Source organism: Ruditapes philippinarum, unplaced genomic scaffold (assembly GCF_026571515.1).
Source record: "Ruditapes philippinarum isolate M1 unplaced genomic scaffold, ASM2657151v2 ctg1384_1_1_1_1, whole genome shotgun sequence".
In the NCBI taxonomy this organism is placed as follows: Eukaryota; Metazoa; Mollusca; class Bivalvia; order Venerida; family Veneridae; genus Ruditapes; species Ruditapes philippinarum.
The window spans coordinates 159,930-177,525 of record NW_026852092.1 but is presented as its reverse complement, the minus strand read 5'-3'; the positions used below and the strand labels follow the sequence as shown (position 1 = coordinate 177,525).

Genomic DNA, 17,596 nt, shown 5'->3' with positions numbered 1-17,596 from the left:
CCTCTAAAAAATAGCTAGTTAACTTATCTTAATGTCTTTAAGGCAGAGCATATTCATTTTTCATGGAACAGTTTGTGAATGGTTAAAATGATAACAAAGTTCAAAAGAAAATTTTATTACAAGAAATCCTGATCGTAAATTCTAGAGCCAAGTTTGATAAATTATGCATCTGTCTATGTGCACAAATTAAATTGAAAAAAAAGAAGATTTTTTGTCTACCCTATATTAATTGAATCTATAATCAATTTAAAGTAATATCAAATTAAAAAAAACACTTGCTGCATTAAAATTGAAAAGTGGTTTTCTAAGTTAGAAAAAATATATATAAATCAGAAGCATAATCTTTCCACAGGCTTTGAACTAAGTAAACCTCCATCCTGCATGGCAGCAAATGATTCTTACCCATGTGATCAGTATGGTCCAAATCATTTGGCATATTTATGCCTAAGTAATGGCGCATTTGATCATAGTCTGTACTGTTTGCTATTCAGTGATCAGTTACCTTTTTATCCAGTATGAAAGATAGACAAGAATTCAGTCAGATATTTAGCATGGTACAGCTTAAAGAACAATAAAAAAACTCAGTTTTAAAGGTGATGCTAGACCTTACACATTTTAGAATAATAACCTTAAGATTAAAGACTAAGATAGACTAAAAACAAATAACAATTCTCATTATTATAAAGTCAAGGAAATTAATTTGAAAACAACAGTAATAAGTATTCTGTAACTTGAGCAATATTTTATGAAAGTTGACATAATTTTAATAATACCTCAGATACAAACAGAGCAAAACAAATATCATATCTGAAAATAGCAGAATATTAATAAATTATCCAGTACCAAGCCTAATTGAAAATGAAATGTCCATTCAAACCCTGGCAATCCCAAGATAAATGTTTGCCTTAATATTGGCATTTCTTTGGCGGAAAAAAATCTCTACATTTACACATTTTAATTTAGCATCTTAACAATATATAATGCTTGTTTCTTGTTGATATTTATTTCATAAATGCTGTTTCAATTGGAAATTTTTCATTTCATATTATTTATTTATTCAGTTATTAATTCATTAATTTATCATTTTATTGATTGCAGTAATTTCAAATAACAAAAATGTTTATTAATTTATCCCATCAAACTGCTTCTTTATTAATATTCCATTATCATGTTGGTTTGTTTGTTCAGGAAATGTACTTTATGAACTAGATGTTGATGAAAATAATTGATTTTGGCAAGGAGTTTTGTATTACACAGGCTACTAATATGAAGCTCCATAAAATGAAAATTTAAGGCAATAATTTCAAAATCATCATATGAAAAAAAAAACAATATATATTTTTTATATAGTGAAAAACAATATTGCTACAAAAAGTTATTGTCATTTTTATTAATCTTACATCTTCCTCTACATTTTTAACTTTTATTTAATTCACTTGATATTTCTTATTCATTATTTTTGCAAGTCTGAGATTTGGTAAAAATAAAAATCCAATTTACATGTGTTTATTAACTGCATGCTAAAAAAAAACAAGGAACATCGCAATGCGATGCAACCAGGTTTTCAGCAAAATATTTCACAGAAGCTTTGTCATGAAGGGGCATTTGTTTTTAAATTAAATTTTAATTGAACTTTTAGGAGGAATTATGGCTTTTTTAATATTCCTCAAACAAAAATGATTGAGAAATTTTATGTTGTCTATTCGCCTTTTTTTCCCAAATGTTTTAGAAAGGTAAACAGTACTTTATTTTTGCTTAATTTTTGCATTTTTGCGTCTCTTGTCATTTTCTTTTGTCAACAATATTGGCGTGTGGTGTTTTGTGCGATATCAAGAAAAGTATGTTCACAATTTTAAAACTAGGGCACTTGATGACAAAGCTTCTGTGAAAGTTTGAACAAAATCCGTTGAGAAATGTAGGAAGTGTTCAGCACAGAAGAATTTGTTCAATTCTGTATAAGGAAAAAAAAACAAAGGGCCATAATAAGGTCAAATATTATCCAATCACAAAACCCTGACAATATGCGCCAGGGCACTTGATGACAAAGCTTCTGTGAAAGTTTGGTCAAAATCCGTTGAGAAATGTAGGAGAAGTTGCGCACTGTAGAAATTGTTCACTAAATATTCTATATAAGGAAAAAAAACAAAGGGACATAATTAGGTCAAATATTATCTAATCGCAAAACCCCGACAATATGCGCCAGGGCACTTGATGACAAAGCTTCTGTGAAAGTTTGGTCAAAATCCGTTGAGAAATGTAGGAGGAGTTGCGCACAGAAGAAATTGTTCACTATATATTCTATATAATGAAAAAAAAACAAAGGGCCATAATTAGGTCAAATATATACCAATTGCAAAACCCTGACAATATGTGTCAGGGCACTTGATGACAAAGCTTCTGTGAAAGTTTGGTCAAAATCCGTTGAGAAATGTAGGAGGAGTTGCGCACAGAAGAAATTGTTCACTATATATTCTATATAATGAATAAAAACAAAGGGCCATAATTAGGTCAAATATTATCTAATCGCAAAACCCCGACAATATGCGCCAGGGCACTTGATGACAAAGCTTCTGTGAAAGTTTGGTCAAAATCTGTTGAGAAATGTAGGAGGAGTTGCGCACAGAAGAAATTGTTTACGCCCGCCCGCCCGTCCGCCCATCCGCCCGCCCGCCCACCCGCCCGCCCGCCCGCCGACATACCTCAATCTAATAACCAGTTTTTTCCTTCGGAAAACCTGGTTAAATATAACAACACCAGTGTAAATGTTTACCTTAAATAGAAATCATAATGTGAAAAATCTCAACCTGAGATGAGAGACAACACCTTGTGCAATAAGTCTGACACCTGACCAGCTTGAGCAGTATTTACTTGTAGAAGTATTGGAAAAGTTGATCTTTTATTAAGCAATTTCATTGCTTTCTTCTCATTATTGCTTTCTTCTCATTAAAAGGGTCAGAATAAAAATAAAATAAAACATATTTTCTCATATCATAGAATATAATACATTCCTAAACTATCTTAAGTTATTTCCGACATTGCAAGGTGCATTAAACAGACATGACGTGTTATGCTGAATGCCAATACTGATCATTTAATTTGTATCAAATGGTTTACTTCATCTTCACATTCTCCTGTTATTATACTGAGATTGCTTGGAGCTTAAAAGATTTAGCAACTGTTACTCCATTCTTTTCATGTAAGAAAATTGTAATGAGATTTGTTTTATGTCTTTAATCATTTTAAATTACAAACCTTTTCCCCAAATGCTAACCAAGCTATTGCCATAAGCAGTTAAATTAATTGCAAAATCTTTCTCTTATTTAGATGGGTTGGCAGGAAGATTGAGCAAAGATTGAAATCCCTTATATGATGGCATGGCAGAGCGTTTGAACAAACATTAAAAATTCTTAAGACAAAGGTATGGTTGAGAGATTGAACAGTGATTAAAAAGAAGAAGTCAAAGCTTGGGAATCTTATCTCTTAAAGCAACAGTTCAAATATTTATCAGCTATTTTTCTGATCAGCATTTCAACACTCCCAGAGGCAATTGTGGTTTATTTAAGATTTTCATTAGACAAGATAAAATCTTTCATTTTCTCAGTCATTGGCTACATTATTTCATCTCATTCAGTGTTTTTTTTCTTCTTCCTCTTAGTGTAGTTCTTTAATAATAGTATATTTCTTTCAGGATTAGACTGTTGTTTCTTTTTTCTCTTTTTCTTTCAATCAAGATCAGGAACAGCTAAAAATTGCAGATCTATATTAAGGTAGGAAGTTACTAGGAACCATTAGAGTTTAATTGAAGATAACAAGTTTGTTTTTTACCATATAGCATGACAAGGAACAATCTGCTTAAATTTTAATACCAGATAAAAACTTTCATTTTCAAAATTTTGTGTTATCAAAATTTTCATTTTGTTTTTATGTCTAATATATTAAATTAAGATATGGTTTAAAGCCATCATTAGTGAACAAAATTATAATTGTAACTGGATAGAATCTTCAGGGAAACAAGAAAAAATTGTACAATTCAATTTTTGTTTGCAATGAGACTGTAAATAATTCATAAGAAATGATAAAAAAAAAGAAAAAAGAAAGCATTGATATCTTTAAAATTTGAACACTGGAAATATCATACTTTGAAATTATTATTCTATTAAAATATTTACTAATGGTAATCATAAAAAAACAACAACAACAAAAACAACAGAAACACAAACCTTTTATCAATTACAGCCACTTAAACATTCACATAAATAGAAAATTTAAGTCCATTTTTACAAATCTCCGAAGACATATAACTATTTGTATATTTTAACTTTTGGACATAAAACCCTAAAAGATATGATATAAACACATAAACTAATATGCCTTTTCTCTAAATCCACATGATATCATCTTACATTTTACAACATGATACAGTTGTTTTTTTCCAGTATAATATCAATATCTCAAAGTAATATCAGGTGAGGTAATATCCATAATTATATTAAATCATATAACAGATAAAATGTCTGTAAATAAAAATGGGAAAAAAATGTAATGATAACAAGCGAATAAATAATTTACACAAGTGACAACTATCATTTATTTATTAGAATAAATATATTTCGTAAGATAATATCATATTACATCTATATTTTTTAAATAAAATATAATCCAATACCTTTTAGCAATAGTAATAGTCCCATACATTAAACAATCAACGGAGACAAAATGCTGCACTTGTATGCAATAATAATGATGATTCCACCAAACTAGCATATGATGTCAGCCTATTACAGCATAATATAGCTACTGCATGATATATCCCAACATAATACCATAACCTCAAAACTCTAAAAACAATATAAAACTTTCTGATCGCTGATTATTATGATCAATAAATGATCAATACAAAGGCCACAAAAAAGTTTTTTTTTCATGTCCTGCTTTTTTTTGCCCCCCGAGTTTTAAACCACTTTGGCAGTGACACAGTTCAAGTAATATACATTGCAACTTTCCCCCTTTTCCTGGAAGAGCTCCTCCTTGCGTTATTTCAAGAGAACTACAAACTTTTAATAAGATGATTTAAGCATCCTCACATCCACAATTTTGTGACAAGATTCAAAAACACATCAGTGAGGAACCAGGATTTTACAGTGTTAAACATTTAATTATAATCACTATAATGTGAACCAGATATTACAATATGATAAACAAGATCAACAAGGAAAGGCGCTCTCAATAAATGCAACCCCCAGCAACAAGAACCAGAGAGTAGGAGCCCAGGGGGACTCAAAACAAACATCCTTTCTGTCTATCAAGTTAGTGCATCCTGATGAAGGTTTTAGAGGACCAGTTAACAAATCATCTTGATGTTTATATTGTGTTCTCACCAACTTCTGTTTTGTTTTATTTTTTAACATTGTTAGATTGGATTTTGAAAGAAACCTAATATTTAAGTTTGATATATAATCTAAGACATCACTAATCTGGGTGTAAAATGATAAGATATTTTGTATACGGACTAATATCAACTATATTTTACTAGTACTAAAGCCAGGTTTTCAAGCTTTATAAGCTTTAGATATTATTCTTACCAAATTAATTAAACAATAAAAATAATCAACTCAGTTAAATCTCATTTAATAAAGATGTGACCAAAAGTGACTTGGATATCTATATCTTATGAAATTCTTCATTAAAAAAGTTGAAATGATCAAAAGACCCTCAATTATAAATATTTTACAAAAGCTTTGATAATATTTAGATTATCAAATAATTTAAACCTATAATTCCTGTTATTTCATTCCAACTTCAAATCTTTTGCTAGTAAAAATACAACAAATTGTTGCAGTTGACAGGGGTACATGAAACAAATAAAAACATAACATGCATTCTTGCCAAATATATCATCATATGACACTGATAATGACTATGACCCTTTTTTCACACTCAGTTGTCACAGAATAAACACAAAATTAGTTTAACTATAATAAAACATGATTGGCCATGGTAAAATGAGGGCATTAAATCATAAAATGACATACGAGAAGGTATTGATAACTCGTTAATGTGTCAATTTACTATACAGTAAACACTTCATATTGACCAAGGGAATTTAAATTTGAACAGTGCAGAATGAAAATTGTCCACTTGTAAAACCCAGCCACTTATGAGTCATAAATAACTTGATGTGCGCAGTTTCATAAATAAATATGAAAATGTCATAACAAATTCAAGTAACATGATGAAAATATAATTAATTGAATTTTTTTTAAATAACTAATTTTATGCCATTCCAAGAACAAAAGTTTCTATTATTCACATGTTAATTTACTATTATTTTGTTCGTCAGTGTGTTGGTCGGCTGGCTGTCTGCGGTTCAATAAATCTATCAATCAATCAATTGATTGATCCATCAATCAATCAATCATCAATCATATTTGAAATGAGTAGGCCATTGAAAAAAATTAACATATTACTGATTTTCTAATCAGACAGGGGTGCAAAATCTTTTATTTCTTAAAAAGTTATGTAATTTTACAAATTTTGCAGGATAATAGCACTAAAAATATGTATATTACCTGGATTCTGTGGTATATCTTTGTGTTTTAAAGACTTAAAATCAACAAAACATAACACTATACATGTATGAAATTTTGCAAAATTAATTTTAAGGTTGAATTATTTTTGTCAATTCAAGAAAGCCACAATTTGTAAATTCCTCACCTGTCTAATATCTCAGTATTTCTGTACTATATCCTTTTTTGTTAGACCTGCTGCTTGCCCCATTATTATTCTAACACTGAATATTATTCATCATATTTATATACTGATATTCTTTTGCTCAAATTCAAATAAAACACTGTAACAAGTGAGATGTGAAATCTCTAAAATTAGCTTCTATTCTACCTTTGTCAAATAATTCATTGTTAAATGTTACACAATAATGATCACCACAATAACAAACTATTGATTTAGAATTTCAGAGATATAGAACTGGCAAGAAATAAAAATAAAAAGGACTCTTGTTTCCCTAAATCTAGAAGTACTGAGAGTTTAACCCAGGGAACTGGGATACAATTTCAACAATTACTCAGATAAATCAGAAATTTCCTGCTCCGTTACAGCATTGAATGAAGAGAAATGGGGAATTATTGGTGAGAATTTAGCTCTAACTATGTGGTAATGGTAATTTACTGGCAGTGTTCACTTTAATTGTAAATCAATCACATCAATAAATTCATTCAGCTGCATAAATTCACATTTCCTGTGAAATATGTTCAACCGTTTTTTGCTATAAAAGCATTGCTTAGCCATTTTTTCCCCACAAATTATTCTTTTGATTTTAAAAGAAGAAAACTTTGATGTTGTATTTAATGACAAACTGTATAAAATCTTACTACCCAATGTTTGGATGTTGAGAATGTCAGTATAAAAGGTTCATAAGCTGTAAACATGTCCACAGTTTCAGATCTTAGACTGTTCAAACCAACCAGTTCAGACCAAGATCAGCAGGCACATCCTTGTTGTCTAATCATAGTTTGCTCTGTTCCATATTCAAAGATCAATTTTGATATGAAATAATGTTCATTATGTAACTACTTCAGATAATTTCGACTGGTATTTACTTTATCAATCAAAATTGATCTTCTCCAAACTTTTTCATAATTGTAATGTTAAATATCAAATTTAAGACTTATATCATATAACAAATATATTATAATTAACTTATATCTCATGCAGGTGTCCATTTTAAGTCAATTTATTATTTTGTTTGTTTTCTTGTTTGTTTTGCGGAGTTTTAATTGTATAACATCACTCAATCTAATATAGTTATTATTTCACCTGACTTCTTTTCATGGATATTGAATTCTAAATAAAATACAAGACATTTTCTTATATTAATGATTACTCTTAAGTCACACAGAATATAATTTGCTCGACTGATTTACATACTTCAGCAGTCTACAAGAAGGAAAATGCCCCGGCAGTCTCCAAAGCTGTGTCCATCCATGGAAGCTGAAAAGCAACTTTGCTGGATCTAATACACTAATGCACAATCCTTGTCAGCTGGAAACAACTATCTTTCTTACAATTAAAACATAATGTACCTATATAATTAAAGCAGACCCTGTAAAACGACACGGATTTCATAATGATATAACAATTTTAATTTACTTACTTTCTATGTTGTGCTAGAAGGTTTAATTTATTTACTATATTGTGCTTAAAGGCTAAGATATTTAATAAAAGAAGTGGGAGGAGCAAATTTCTAATGACAGCTGAAACTGACAACTAAGGGACACTCAGGTAATTCAATTAACTAATGAAAATACAAAACTAGTTTTCAAACAAAAAGTGGCAAGTTCCATAATTGTAACAGTCCTAAATTTTTGTAAACTAATGTGAATTTCATAAATAAACCATAGTTGTTAATATATTTCTTATAACAGCAACCCTCTAAATAATAAGTTTTAGCATCAAATAATTATCTTAAAGTAACTTAATTAATGATATGCTTAAGTTGTTGTATAAAACAACATACATTTTATATTAAACAGCTGAAAGTTGTGAGTTGTATAATATTAGCTGCTATTTTATTGAATTTCATTAACCAGATTTTCAGCCTTAATATATGTTAATTGAAATAAGTTTCATAAAATGTAAATTAAAAAATTACAAAAAAAATCAATACAAGAGGGCCATGATGGCCCTTAGGTCGCTCACCTGTATATAGGCCCCCCAACCCCCCAATGTTGCAGGGCCAATTTAACCCAAGGGCTTTTATTTGCACAATCTTGGTAGACACCCATAAGAAGATGTTTCATGCTAAACATCTAAGCTCTAGCTAGCTCATTGGGCTTTTTAAAAGAAGATTTTTTTAAGATTTTGCTATACACATATAAGGAAAATCAATGACCCCCGGGGTAGTGCCAATTTTGACCCCAGGGCTTTTATTTGAAGAAACTTGGTAGACACCTATTAGAAAATGTTTGATGCTAAATATCTTAGCCATAGCTCTTTGATTTCTTTAAAAGAAGATTTTTTAAGTTTTTACTATATGCATATAGGGAAAATCAATGACCCCCCGGGGCGGGGCCAATTTTGACCCCAGGGCTTTTATTTGAACAAACTTGGTAGACACTTATAAGAAGATGTTTCATGCTAAATATCTTAGCTCTAACTCTTTTGGATCTTTAAAAGAAGATTTTTTAAGTTTTTACTATATGCATATAGGGAAAATCAATGACCCCCCGGGGCGGGGCCAATTTTGACCCCAGGGCTTTTATTTGAACAAACTTGGTAGACACTTATAAGAAGATGTTTCATGCTAAATATCTTAGCTCTAACTCTTTTGGATCTTTAAAAGAAGATTTTTTAAGTTTTTACTATATGCATATAGGGAAAATCAATGACCCCCTGGGGCGGGGCCAATTTTGACCCCAGGGCTTTTATTTGAACAAACTTGGTAGACACCTATTAGAACATGTTTGATGCTCAATATCTTAGCCATAGCTCTTTGAGTTCTTTAAAAGAAGATTTTTTAAGTTTTTACTATATGCATATAGGGAAAATCAATGACCCCCCCCGGGGCGGGGCCAATTTTGACCCAAGGGCTTTTATTTGAACAAACTTGGTAGGCACCCATTAGAACATGTTTCATGCTAAATATCTTAGCTCTAGCTCTTTGGGTTCTTTAAAAGAAGATTTTTAAGTTTTTACTATATACATATAGGGAAAATCAATGACCCCCGGGGCGGGCCAATTTTGACCCCAGGGCTTTTATTTGAACAAATTTGGTAGACACTCACTAGAAAATGTTTCATGCTAAATATCTAAGCTCTACCTCTTATGGTTTTTGAAAAGATGATATTTAAAGTTTTTTCTTTTGGTTGCCATGGCAACCAGAGTTCTGCATGGAATTAAATTCTTTGAACAATTTTTAAGGTGACCACCAAAGGAACATTCCTGTGAAGTTTGGATGAAATTGGCTTAGTGGTTTATGAGGAGATGTCATTTAAAGTAAAAGTTTATGGACGGACGCCGGACGGACGCCGGACGGACGAACGGACGCCGGACGGACGAACGGACGCCGGACGAAAAGTGATCACAAAAGCTCACCCTGTCACTTTGTGACAGATGAGCTAATAAATCCTATGAACAGATAATTGTCTCTGAAAATGATATGAATTTCATTAACTGGCTTAAAAGATTTTGAAAATTATAAAACAAGCTGTTAGGTCTTTGTAAATTAAAATGAATATCTAGTACTTTAATTTAAATACAATTTTAGGCATTAAAGAGACATGAGCTAGCAAAGGAAGAAATTCAATTGCATTTTCAAAATGTGCATTTATTGAAAACAAGCAATGTCCCCAAAGGGCATTTATGCCCCGGGCACTACATTTGCCTTTCAAAGTGGCAATATTTACATAATAATGCATACTTCATGTAGGTAAAGTTTTACAAGAATACAATATATATTTATATACATTTCACAAACATATGACCAAATTTAGTTATAACTATGGCCTTGACCTTTGACCTTAAAATCTAAAAGGGTCATCTACTGGGTGCAGGTAATGTCCCTACCAAGTTACACATTAACCAGAGTTTATTCCTTCTCAAGATGATTAGATTGTCACTGTAACCTTTGACCTTATAACCACAAAATCTACAGGAGTCACCTACTGGCTATGGGTGATCTCCCTGCAAAGATTCATACACAATGTCTTTTCCTTCTTATCTATTGATCAAACTAAGTGACACTGTGACCTTGACCTTTGAACTAGGAATTATCTACTGGCCATGTGAAATGATCCTACAAAGATTAAAAAAAAGCCACAGCTTATTCCCTCTCAAGAAATTGAAAAGTTATATACTTTTGATTATGTGTCACTGTAACCTTGACCTTTGACCTAATGACCTCAAAGACAAGAGGGGTCATTAACTAGCCATGTGAAATGTCACTACCAAGTTCCATAAACAATGCCATAAACAATGCCAAATGTTCCTTTTGAAGTAAATGATTGAACAAGAATTTTACATTATGTGTCACTGTAATGCCCTCAACTTTTGACCTAATGACATACAAATCAGATCAGGTCATCTTCTGGCCCTATCAAGTTACTTACTTCTTAAGTTACTTATTTGAGTAGGATAATAGCACATCTGTACATAGTACATATCTGTATGTACATACACATTGATGTACCACCTCTTTACAGTATATTCACCACTTTTTGAGAGGGGAAAAGAAACAAAAAGAAAAAAAGAAGGAGGATAAACTGTTTAGTAGGATGATCTTCAGACAGTGATGTAATTCATGATCAGTGCACAATAAAAATCTTTCATGAATATTAATGTGAGCAATCCTTCATTTGTCTATATCTTACTTTGTCACTTTTTGCTAGTAAATTAGTATGTATTGTCATCATAAAAACTAACCTTAGATTGTTGACCACACACAATGACCATATGCTGGACAGCTGGTCTCCTTGCATATTATACATTGCTATCTCTGGTCTGAAAATACAGAAAATAAAAACATTGTAGAAATGATTATAATATTGCAGAATAACAAAAAAGACAAGGACCTGTGTCTTTATTCAATGACAGACAGTTTCAACTGTACAACTAGCCAATTATGAATAAAAAACCCCAAAAAATTGCTGAAGTAATATTGTATGAAACTGGAAAAATTTGATTAAACATTAAGGTTACAACAGGTTAACCAAAGGGGCACTGTTAATGTACAAAGTACATATTACAGAAGTGCAATAACTTTGACAGATTAACACTCACTGTTAGTACAAACTACAAAATAGCCTTCACCTTTGAATGTGTTATATTTATCTATTATTAAAATTTTAACACCTATACTCATATAAATATTCATTAGATAACATTTGATAACATTTTCATATTGATAGTAATGTGAGATAAATCAGTACAATTTTTTTAAACCTTTATCCCTATTATTTTAATCTTCACTTAAAACCATTGATTCATTTAAAGGGAAAATTTCAGAATATTTACTGACTGAATACAGAGCACAGTGCAAACCAATGATGTTTAGACGGCAGCCCCCAAAAAGTATCAAATGATTTTTGGCATAAGGCTAAATTTCCTTATAACAACATGTTTGCTATCACAAAATAGTTGTTATAATTTAAGTCTAAAGGATACTCTGGACCCTTGTATTTATTGTTTACATAAACATATTTTGTTTTTATTTATTAGTAATACATATACATGTATATTATACTCATTTATAATATGGACATTAAAAAAAGTAATAACATGTTTAGAATCAAATACATTATGGCCCTATTGATACTTTAATGAACATGACAAAAAAGACAATGCCTGGATTTAAAGGGCATCAAAGCAGATATAATTGACATTATAAAAAAGACTATTTCTCTTTAAAGGGCATAAAAACAGAAGTACTCTAGGGTACCACTTTAATTGACAGATTGCTTTAATTAGGCTGCTGAAGTATTCCACAGCTGTATGGTTTGTTCCTGACTTTTCCAATTATGTATTAATTAATTTATAGGGGGAAAAACAATTCTAAATCCCCAAATTCATTTGACTTGATGGGATGCAAGTGCAGTTAATTAAACATAATTGTTGGGCAAAACAATTAAGGTCAATTTAAATCTTACTTTCTGGTAAAAAATCATGGGCATCAATCTAAAATGGAATTGCATCATTGGTCAATTTCAAAACTGTCATAAAAATTAACCAAAAAGATTAAAGTTGCTGTTTAATTGATAGTTGTATAAACTATGGTTCAATGTATGTTCAAAATTACAATACAGAATTTATTGACGACTTTTTCTTTTTAGAAATGTAACAATCTTAGTCAGCAGGCTCATTTCCTAGAAAGTTTTATAGTTCTATCATGAAATTAAATATTCATTTTTTTTGTAGATTCATCACTAGAAGTCTAACCTCTCCTTAACCCCAGGAAAAAAATGTGCATAAAGTTCCATAAATCTTTCACCACTCAATACAGTAAGGCAGAGTGTGGCTTATTTCAAGAACATTTGTTTTTCTTCATTTTAACATTCATAACAAATACAGATATTACCTACATCAAAATAATCATACTCAATCAAGATAATTCACATTTGAAAAATGCCATTTTAATATAATCATACAATTTCTTACACAAGTCTTGAACAATCTAGAAGCATTTACTTCTCAATTTATCAAATGCATTTTATAATGGATTCACTCTGTCTAAGGTTTGTTTAATTAAGCTTTAAGCCTGTCTAAAAATGCACAATAAATAGTTCTTGAACATAGCACAAGAGTGTGTCAAGATTATCTGGGGAACATATTGCAGGTAATTGCAGGTGATAAGCTTTGACAGGTATGGGATATTTCAGATAGCACCATCTGCTACTAGATTTACTGGTCAATATCAAACTAATGTATCTCCCCAATATAATCAATATACAAATACAGCAGTTCTACATCAATCTCTAAAACAAGTTGGTTGTTTTTCTTGATGCAGTAATAGTACATATGAGCCGCGTCATGACAAAACCAACATAATGGGTTTGCGACCAGCATGGATCCAGACCAGCCTGCGCATCCGCGCAGTCTGATCAGGATCCATGCTGTTCGCTATAATTTTATCTACATGATATAGGGTTTGTAAGCGAACAGCATGGATCCTGATTAGACTGTGCAGGCTGGTCTGGATCCATGCTGGTCGCAAACCCATTACGTTGGTTTTGTCATGACGCGGCTCATATAATCTGACAACTAATCCTGTACAAGGAGAATTTCATTTACTCTACAAGTTTAAATAAACCAAAATAACAATCACTTATATACAGAACCTGAAGAACAAGTCACACCAGTCATGTAATGTTTACCTAACATAGTCCTTAGAAACCATTTAAGCTTATTGGAATTACAAGATTGTACTTAACCAACAAAACCTGTAGATGCCAAATCTAAAGTGGACAAGACCATCTGTCAATATGGATGATGATGTGGCAAACATTTCTGTCTATTTTCAGATTGCTCTGCACTTGAAAAATCTTTCAAGCACTTTGATACTTAATGACTTTCTAAATAAAGTTACAGATATTTTTATAGATTTCTTTACTTTCAAGCACTTTTCTATGAGAATATTTTGGCCATTTAATATTTTTTCTCTTAATAAATCAATACATGAAAAATAAAAATCAGCCCAAGTGCGAATTTGTTCAAGCATTTGAGGTCCACCATGTAATACATGGAGACAGGAAAGAATATCATTAAGCAATCAGTCTTGTACAAATTCAGGTATTATTGGATTTCCATAGAAATCTGTTTATTTAAACATTTGACACATTGATATTGTCCCAGCTATGTCTCACCAAACAAGATAACAGTATCTAGGGATTCAAGCACTCAATACTTGATGTAGTTGACCCTCACTTCTGTTATAATGTTTAGATCTGGATTGGTTTTAATGTTACACTAACAATGTTTAAGCCATTATGAGGGTCAGATAAACTACCTGCTTGAAAACACTAAATTCTGACAATTCCTGAAATCATAAAATTTAATGCTTTGTTGTTTTATTTTCGAGGAAGCACTGGTCACAGGATTAAAGTCACACATACACTGTTTCAGGTCATACAAGAACCAGTCCCAGCAACAAACTATCCATTAAACTTACCACTAGGTCAGTTACCACTAAAGCTGGCATATGATATATAATACCATAATGTCCTTAAAAGTTTCTGTGGGATTTAAAGTTCAACCATTGAAAATAGAAATGAACGATGATTTCTACTGACAGAAAGTGTTCTTCATATCCTATTATTTTGCTGTAATAACAAAATGCACTTTTGTCTAAATTCATTCCTGCACAAGGTCCATCGTTTACTAAAACTACAAATAACTTTGGTATTTAATAATCATCATACAATTTAGATCTGTTAGAGAATGCCAAAGATTCTGATATAGTTAAGTAACTATAATTATCAGTATGAGTGGTCTGACGTGGATAACCTTAATATACCCAACATTGTAAACACCCAAGACTTCATTTATTCAAATTATGTTTTATTGTAAGCTTCCTTGTAATATACCAGGAAACATCAGTTCCATGTAGTACTTAAAGACTGCTCTCAGCTGGACTTCTTTAATTTAGAATCTTGACTTGGTTCAACACTGTGAACATCATTATAAGACACTTAGATTCTAAATTTAAAGCAATTTGGAATATAATCTGAATATTGCAGATAAGATTATTGTATCACATTGTATCCTAGCCTGGTCTATGCTTTCCTTTCCTATCCTGTCCTATCCTGTCCTGACCTGACCAGACCTATCCTATCCTAACCTAACCTAACCTAACCTAACCTAACCTAACCTTACCTAACCTAACCTAACCTAACCTATCCTATCCTATATCCTATTAATAATATCTGTCATATGTTTCGGTTCGGATCGGAATATCCGTCCCGAGGTGACCCGCCCATTGGGCGGTAACGAGGCTTGCCGCGTTACCGCCCATGGGCGGGTATTTACCGAGGGACGGATATTCCGATCCGAACCGCAAACATATGTCAGATATTTTTTCTTGCATATTCTACCATATTCCATTATATTTTAAATTCTTTATCTTTATTTTCAATAGAAATTTATATCATGACAACCGTAACTACTTTCTTACAACAGCGTATGAAATTGCAACTTCATTCATAACGGTAAAATGACGTCATCCTAAGCGTGCCATTGTACAGCACGCGACTCATCTGGAACCCCCCATGCCAGATGAAATTTCCGGCATGGGTAAAACTAACGGAAACGCCAGTCTGCTGTGCAAGAATGTCCTATCCTAGCCTAGCTTTTAAACCTACCAATTAATTTTACTGGAATGCCATCCACTAATATAATGTATCTGCACATCAAGCCAGGAGTTGTAAATTCAAGTGGTACAGGAGATAAATCTGTACCCTTAATAGGCAGAACTGGAAGCTGGCTGGATAATATATGAATGATTAGCTTTCAACATCATCAAGCTAAAGAAAAATGTATAAACTAATGAAGTTTATGATTATCAGGAAATTACTATGATTACTATTTCAAATGGTAAAACAAACATCTGTATAGCCTGTTTACATTTTGTTTTATTTACCAAATCTTACATGTTATTCAATTATATATAATGAAATAAAGCTCATAAAACAAGCTATTATTCTTTCATTTATAAACTATAATTTTCAGCATGATTAGCAAACCTTACACCTAGATAAATTACTGCCATGATTCCAAGTAATCTGTAACATGGCAGTTTAATGGCCAGCAAAATATATACACTCATTATGTAATCTTACTTGAAACAAAAGAGTTCTTGTCTCTCATTATTTCTCTTTGGGTTACTTTCTGCTTTTAACAAGGGGTACATTGCATCAGTCTGGTTTAGTCTGATCTTTTGGAATGGAGCCATGTCTTTTCTTCCTTCTTCATACTTTGTAGTGCTGTTGCTTCATGCAGACACACAGGGGCAGCAGCGTCAATGTTTTATCAAGAATATACCATTTTCAACATTTTAAAATATTCATATTCTTGATAATTATATCTTAAATGCAGTTTTTTCACACAAAAACTACTCTAGAATGCAGGAAATCATTCTCACCACTCAATAAACAATGGCCAAACTTTTTTCTCACAAATGTTTAACTTTTATCATTGAGAGCATTTAAACTAGGTTTAAAAAGTTCATTCTCTCATCAATGTGAAACTGAAAAAATCTATTTATAAAAACTCTAGGTTAGTTACCTGAAATCAATCAAGTTGATTTCACCGCCTGATAATTACTCCCTAAAAACCAGCAATTAACAGTAATGATAACTCTATTTTTGTAAGTTCAAACTGACATTCAAATTGACAAAATAAAAGCAGCTGGAGAACTCCCTGGTATAAAGCCAGGTCAGTCTGCACATACACTGGTAGTGACTAACAGGCTTTATTTCAATTCTGGCATTTCTTTGTCAAAAACATCCAAAATCAGTTAAAATATTGGTAATTAAAGACACTTCCTAAAAGCTGGTGGTGTTCATGATAAACATTCAGCAAGGGGAAGAAAGATTTAGAGAGAAATGTTGGCTGTAACCTCATAACATTGATCGGCCCCTTCCCCAACACCCTAGTCAGAAATTAATAAAAATTTCAGCAAATGTTAGAACAACTTTGGCATTAAGATTTAAATACAGCATCCAAACAATGCTTCTGTCCATTACAGAAATTCAGTAGAGTTAACATTTTTCACATTATTATGAAAATCAAAAATCTAAGCACTCAAAATAGTAATTAAAAATAATGTCCCAGACCTCCAAGGAAATAACTTATTGCCAAGAGCTATACGTAAAACATAATACCAATGTAAAATACCTGGAGGACTGCCCTACCATAGTGTGATGATTGAAATTTGTTTGGGAAACAAGAGAAATGAAATGACTGATTGTGTTCCAACAAAAATTAGTATACCAGATGTTCGTACCCCATACACCAGTATACTTTTCTTCCATGACCGTAATCAAGCAAAATAATTTCCACACAATGAACTATGGAAATAACTAGAGTTTTT

General features: G+C 31.6%; 1 protein-coding gene across 6 annotated transcripts in view; it reads right to left on the bottom strand.

The window, feature by feature from the left end:
• Positions 1–17,596, bottom strand: part of LOC132749031 (zinc finger CCCH domain-containing protein 10-like) — a 219,062-nt gene that overhangs the window by 45,945 nt on the left and 155,521 nt on the right. For 5 of the 6 annotated variants that reach the window (XM_060738713.1, XM_060738727.1, XM_060738706.1 and 2 more), the window contains one exon: positions 11,437–11,514. The gene's annotated coding sequence lies outside the window, so the exon portion shown is untranslated. Of the gene's footprint in view, positions 1–4,666; positions 4,772–11,436; positions 11,515–17,596 lie in introns of those variants that run through there. The other variant, XM_060738749.1, reaches the window with a different exon arrangement.